The sequence below is a fragment of the Pseudophryne corroboree genome, chromosome 8 (genome assembly GCF_028390025.1).
Source record: "Pseudophryne corroboree isolate aPseCor3 chromosome 8, aPseCor3.hap2, whole genome shotgun sequence".
Taxonomy (NCBI): Eukaryota; Metazoa; Chordata; class Amphibia; order Anura; family Myobatrachidae; genus Pseudophryne; species Pseudophryne corroboree.
In genome coordinates, this window is record NC_086451.1 from 480,595,284 (window position 1) to 480,603,021 (window position 7,738).

Below are 7,738 nucleotides of genomic sequence, written 5' to 3' on the forward strand. Positions count from 1 at the left end.
GACATTATTTAATTCTTAAATCATTATTAATATTAAATTAAAATATTAAACAACATTAGTAATCATTTTTTTAATAATGTCCATTTAAATGGACAAGTGCTCATAAAGGGTTAAAGACAAATACTGTAATTCACATTCTACTAGCAAGGTAAATATTACTCAAGTATTTGCAGCAAGGAAACTGGAATCTGTAAAGTTCATTTCCTTCATTTTATTGCACCAGCGTCCTTCCTGGATCTGCAGACGGGCGTGGGGAAAGGGGTGTGTAAATCCAATTTCTGGTGACGTGAGAGTGACAGGTTCAATAACTAATTGCAGACGTCTTATCACAACTTTCTTTTCTTTTTTTCTCCACAACGCTTCCTTCTAAATCTGTCGCACGGCAGCTGCAATTTTAATTGTTAACCCTACAAAGATGGGGGACCTAGGACGGGTGTAGTACGGGTGACCGGCGATCTCCTGACCGCCGGTCACCTTACCGACGCCGGGATCCCGGCAGCATACCGACGCCGGGATCCCGGCAGGGAGGGGCGAGTGCAGCAAGCCCCTTGCGTGCTCGCTGCGCTCGCCACGCTGCGGGCTCGGTGGCGACCTGCGGTCGCCACGGGTTCTATTCCCACTCTATGGGTGTCGTGGACACCCACGAGTGGAAATAGTCCCTGTTGGTCGGCATGCCGACCATCGGGATAGTGAGCCGTCGGGCTCACGGAGGAGGTCATGTGACTGTCGGTCAGCCGGCGGGTGTAGTACGGGTGACCGGCGGTCTCCTGACCGCCGGTTACCTTACCGACGCCGGGATCCCGGCGGGGAGGGGCGAGTGCCGACCGGCGGTCACATGACTACCACCCCCTAGGACAACTAGAAGTAGCTATTAACAGTTATGGACGTCTAGAAGCAAAGGATCTGTTTGCCCATTAGGCACTTGGGCCGGTAGGATCCAGTCTGTAGTCTACTCGAGGAAATCTCTGCAAAAACATAAGATGCAACAGTTAGTATTGCTGGGAATATCTGTATCGGTCGGCGTCATATTTACCACGTGTAGTACTAAAAATAAAATACTGTCCAATTACTGTTAAGGTGGTTAGAGGAGATCTTATTAGCACTAAAAAAGGCACAACGTGTGGCCTGCCGTTATTGCCTGGGAAATATCCCACCTATAAGCCGGTATACTGGATACGTCTGTATAGTGTAACAATCAAGACACATAAAAATAAATTCTAGCAGTCTCAATGGATGATTCTATTACACACTGAAATAACAGCACATACTGCAATGACGGAATGGATAGAAATCCTGGTCCTAAGGTGGCGGAAGGAATCTACAATACGTCCCAATGGTTTACACAACGCAAGGGGCTCATTTGCGCTCGCCACGCTGTCGGTATGCCAGCGGTCGGGCTCCCGGTGCCGGTATGCTGGTCGCCGGAAGCCCGGCCACCGGCATACCATACTACACCCGTTGCAGACACCTATGTGCCACTCCTGCCCATGGTATAACTTATTCTGTGCATCACTAATACAGCAGAAATTAGTCCCCATCTCGTGTACACAAAAATAGTACAGTAATAACAGTTTGCCTAAGCGCGCTCACAAAAGCACAATGCATGCCAGGGCGTAGAAGACCGCACCAACCTGTCTCAGCCAATCACAAGCGGTACGCAGGTGATCTTCATTGTCCGCTATTTCCATCTGCACCTGGCCACCTGCACATAATACGGCTTTCCCTATGTATCAATGTCCCACCCAGACCACACGTTTTTCCTATTTGCCAGTACACACTCTTATCGCGCTTGGCCTATGTAATAATGCCGCTAATGCACCCACCCAGACGCAGGAGGATATAAGTGTCAGAGAATATAGGGCAGGATTCCCAATTACTTACAAATAATTGCTGAGATCCGTCTGCTCCCGCTGCGCCATAGTCTGGCTGCAGCATGGATCTGGGGCCACCATAGGCCGACGATCGATTGTCTCCGTAATAGCTGCAAACAGAAGACATTTGTTATAGATACAAGATAGATGGACCCGTAGGATATTGCTAGCCTGGCATGTTCATTTCTTCAGCATTTCTCCATTAGTTCATGTAACACGTTATAAAAGGATTAGACAGCAATATTAAGGCTGATAATTGCAGTAAATATTAGTACTGTGTAATAACTATTCTATTACTGGTGCAAACATCATCCACCCATCGGCCGCAGACCTGGGACAGAAGCAAAATATTCCCAGAGTAAATGAGCATTTGCCCGAGACCTACCGTTAGCCATCGAATTAATGGAAACTACATAGGAGAGGGAAATAAATATAATTATATCAGCCCCCTCATTATCCAGGAGTGTAGAGATACCGAGGTATTGGTATATATTGCGTTTTCGTTTGATGTATTGTTGAAATTCTGCCCCACGCAGATCAATAGACTGTTACTTCCACTCTCACTCAAAGGAGAACTACATACAGTAGATAGATTGGTTTCCGGGACCTAAGTCCGAGGGCAGGTAACCTGAGGGCCTATCGTTATGTTCTTTTGATGTGTTGTTATAATTCTGTCCTCACAGATAAATAGGGAGTTTCAGTCACTCAGGACGCGCTGAGGAAATGCTGTGCAGCTTTGTTAAAATTTATATCCCTTATATCGGTATGCGGTTATCATCCCGGCTGTCAGGATCTCAGTGGTCAGGATACCGATGCCGGAATACCGACACCCGGCGAAATGCCGGAAGTCGGAATACCGACACAACCCCGGAAATTCACCCATGGGTGGTGGTCCACAACACCACCAGAGGGGGTATATAATAGTTTTGGTCGCCGCCTGGTCTGATGCGTGGTGAACGCAGCGAGCCTGTGAGGGGACATGCTGTGCTAGCTGCCGGGATTCCGCCTGTCGGGATCCCGGCGTCAGTCTCCTGACTGCTGGGATCCCCACCACAGGGATCCCATACCAATTCCCTTATATCTTGTGATCAGGTAAACAAATTAAGCTGACATGACATGGGTAAACACACCCTTTCTTGTATGTATGTAAAAATGAAGTAAGGATCCAACCCTATTTTCAAAAATGGCATGAGGTAACAAACCACCATCTAGCAAAAGGTCTGGTCAGCCAGATGTAATTGCACATAGATCAAAGCCTCCCCATATTTAATCTAGTTTTATATTAAAATATATTTATTATAGCTGAGAGCTTCCAAAATGATATAAAAGTAGATGAAGTCTATACACATGTTATGGGCTACTTGAAAATCACTAGGATGTATGATTTCAGAGAAAGAAGGCATTTAACCAACTCTGTACCATATTGCAGTCATATTTACACAAATAGCTAAAATCATGGAGATTAAGGTGGACATACCATATCTAAGGTAGTCATTACACAGGGGAAGTTACGCACAGTTATTTGTATTTACTTTAAAAGTTACATCGGAAGTTCTATGATGATCCCAGATTTAAATAACAGGTCAGCCAGTTAGTAGAGACTTGGGTGACATCAACCATGGGGTGTGGTGATCAGCTGATCAAAGGTATAAGTACCCTCATACAAAGAGCAGACATTATCACATTCTATAGTGTGTACATTGCAGTAAATGCTCAGACTATGGTGCCACTACATGCTTACAAGTCCCTACACTAGAAGTATCGGCTAGGAAGATAGTATTGGGGATGGCACACTGTTGGGGTAACTAGCGTTAGGTATGGGACTGTGACACCTGGAGAGTGTTGGCATGACACAAGGAGTGACGTGGTTGGATGACACGTGCACGTATATATCTAGTGTTATGTAGATCTGAAAGCAGCTTACCTGTAGGACTGATACTCACCTCAATCTGCTTGGTTGAGCTTGCGTGTTCTTTTTAGCAACATGTGCGTAGATGTCAGCCTTAATCAGATAAGAGATAAGAACACTTGATAAATATAAAAATTTGCATGCAAATAAACGGAATATATTTAGGTTACAAAACCAGCAAAAATAGGTGACGCACGTTCTCCCTGCATTGATGGTTACTGGGTGGCACCGAATGGATGACTTACAATAGCTCAATCGCCTCTCTTAAAATGCCCCTGCAGGGCGCACTATTGGGGTAATTGCAAACAAGGTCATAGAATTCTACATGACAAAAGTTCTCTTGAAATAAAGTTTTCACTTTAAATAGCATCAACAGAAAGTCAAGTGTCATGGAATACAGGTGGACATGACACGTGACACGTTACATCTACCCCCCTGCAGTGCAGCATGGTGTTACCCAGGTGCAGTTACTGGCTGCTTCTGCATGTAGCCCACGCATGATGGCACGGGGCGCCCACCGCGTCTGCTCCCCCTCCTTCCTCTTCTCCAGTACTCGCTCAGGTGGGCGGAGCTTTGCAGAATCTCGCTGTTGCGTCATTAAGTCAAGACGCAACCGCGTCATTCCGCGAAACTCTGCCCCGAGCAGAGTAGTACCAGGGAAGAGAGAGGAGGGGGAGCGGGAAATCTGTGCCAGTGAATATACTTACACCTCCTAGGCAACGAACATTCCCCCTGGCAACGAACATGGATCCCAGAGCATGAAACCCCTGGCAATGAGCATGACAACCTGTACATGAAACCCCTGGCAACAAGCAGGTAGTAAATTAGAAGACTTACTGTAGGGCATAATATATCACGGGCATTGCGGTGTATGGCATAATATGGTGCAGGGGGCATTACTGTGTGGGGCTTAATATGCTGGAATGTTTATTTTTACCATTGGTGGCCGTTGTATGTTGTTGCAGGGTCAAAACCTGGGGTGAAGCTAGTTCTTTTCTGCAAGGCCACGCCTATTTTATTGAGGCCACCGGGAGCGCAAAATAGTTTTCTTTATGTCGGGGGGGGGGGGGGGGGGGTTTAATGCTCGTACTGGGAGCCAGATTGTCTAGAAACAGTCCTAGCTGTGAGCTAGGACCCTCCCACACCTAACTCTCTGCACATGTTACATCTGCCCCCCTGCAGTGCAGCATGGTATTACCCAGGTGCTCAGTTACTGGCTGCTTCTGCATGTAGCCCACACATGCTGGGCAGCTTTATTCTCACACTGCAATGTAGTTCCGAGCTAGGACACTCCTCCCCCCCACACCTAAGTCTCTGCACATGTTACATCTGCCCCCCTGCAGCGCAGCATGGTGTTACCCAGGTGCTCAGTTACTGGCTGCTTCTTCATGTAGCCCACACATGCTGGGCAGCTTTATTCTCACACTGCAATGTCGCCCTGAGCTAGGACACGCCTCCCCCACACCTATCTCTCTGCACATGTTACATCTACCCCCCTGCAGTGCAGCATGCTGTTACCCAGGTGCTCAGTTACTGGCTGCTTCTGCATGTAGCCCACACATGCTGGGCAGCTTTATTCTCACACTGCAATGTAGCTCTGAGCTAGGACACCGCTCCCACACCTAACTCTCTGCACATGTTACATCTGCCCCCCTGCAGTGCAGCATGGTGTTACCCAGGTGCTCAGTTACTGGCTGCTTCTGCATGTAGCCCACACATGCTGGGCAGCTTTATTCTCACACTGCAATGTAGCTCTGAGCTAGGATACTCCCCTCCCACACCTAACTCTCTGCACATGTTACATCTGTCCCCTGCAGTGCAGCATGGTGTTACCCAGGTGCTCAGTTACTGGCTGCTTCTGCATGTAGCCTACACATGCTGGGCAGCTCTATTCTCACACTACAATGTAGCTCTGAGCTAGGACACGCCCTTACCACACCTAACTCTCTGCACATGTTACATCTGCCCCCTGCAGTGCAGCATGGTGTTACCCTAGTGCTCAGTTACTGGTTGCTTCTGCATGTAGCCCACACATGCTGGGCAGCTTTATTCTCACACTGCAATGTAGATCCGAGCTAGGACACGCCTCTCCCACACCTATCTCTCTGCACATGTTACATCTGCCCCCTGCAGTACAGCATGGTGTTACCCGGGTGGTCTTCTGTTTGCCGGCGGTCGGGCTCCCGGCGCTCAGTATACCGGCGCCGGGAGCCCGACAGCCGGCATACCGACACTTATTTTCCCTCGTGGGGGTCCACGACCCCCATAGAGGGAGAATAAAATAGTGTGGCGCGCGTAGCGTGCCACCGTGCCCGTAGCGTGGCGAGCGCAGCGAGCCCGCAAGGGGCTCATTTGCGCTCGCCAAGCTGTCGGTAAGCCGGCGGTCGGGCTCCCGACGCCGGGATGCTGGTCGCCGGGAGCCCGACCGCCGGCCAGCCGTAGTGAACCCGTGTTACCCAGGTGCTCAGTTACTGGCTGCTTCTGCATGTAGCCCACACATGCTGGGCAGCTTTATTCTCACACTGCAATGTAGATCTCAGTTTCGACTCGTTCAAATCTAATCCATACTTGCCTACCCTCACGGAATGGCCGGGGGGCTCCCGAAAAATCATGTGCCACTCCAGCACCCTGAAAAGGTGTGTGGGAAATACATTACTAATGTGCCCATAGACAATAGAAATAGTGCAATGATTGTAATCACTTACAGAGTATTGCTGGGGTCCAGGTTGGTCCCTGGTGTCATAGTCCCGCTGAGGCAGTGATCTGGGGTAACCGTGCGCTGCTGGAGTTAGGTCTTCATAATAGCTAAAAACAGAAGACACAAGCCGGCTATGTCCATGTTTCTCTATCTAGTGTCATTCACATGTTCTAAGGGAACCAGAAATAAATCATATTTGCCTCTCACCCACTTACTGTTATATCTAGGTATGTAGGGAGGGCCAGCAGCAGAGCTATGGGGCCCGGTACACTCATGGGCCCTCATTCCGAGTTGTTCGCTCTGTATTTTTCATCGCATCGCAGTGAAAATCCGCTTAGTACGCATGCGCAATGTTCGCACTGCGACTGCGCCAAGTAACTTTACTATGAAGAAAGTAATTTTACTCACGGCTTTTTCTTCGCTCCGGCGAACGTAATGTGATTGACAGGAAATGGGTGTTACTGGGCGGAAACACGGCGTTTCAGGGGCGTGTGGCTGAAAACGCTACCGTTTCCGGAAAAAACGCAGGAGTGGCCGGGGAAACGGTGGGAGTGCCTGGGCGAACGCTGGGTGTGTTTGTGACGTCAACCAGGAACGACAAGCACTGAACTGATCGCACAGGCAGAGTAAGTCTGAAGCTACTCAGAAACTGCTAAGTAGTTAGTAATCGCAATATTGCGCATACATCGGTCGCAATTTTAAGAAGCTAAGATTCACTCCCAGTAGGCGGCGGCTTAGCGTGTGTAACTCTGCTAAATTCGCCTTGCGACCGATCAACTCGGAATGAGGGCCATGGTTTTCTCCAGAAGGTACAGGCTGGTTGCCCATCAGCACATCCCCGCTGTGTCTCTCCAGAGTCCAGACCAACCCCAGTGTCTTCACCCCGCCACCCATGTGCCTCTCCAGCAACATCCCCCCTCTGTCTCTCCACCGTCCCAGCAATCCCCACCACCACTACCATCACCCACACGTGTCTCTCCAGCAACATCACCCCTCTGTCTCTCCACCACACCAGCACTCCCCACCACCACTACCATCACCCACATGTGTCTCTCCAGCAACATCACCCCTATGTCTCTCCACTGTCCCCGCACTCCCCACCACCACCACTACCATCACCCCACACGTGTCTCTCCAGCAACATCCCCCCTCTGTCTCTCCACTGTCCCCGCACTCCCCACCTCCAACACTACCATCACCCACACGTGTCTCTCCAGCAACATCCCCCCTCTGTCTCTCCACTGTCCCCCGCACTCCCCA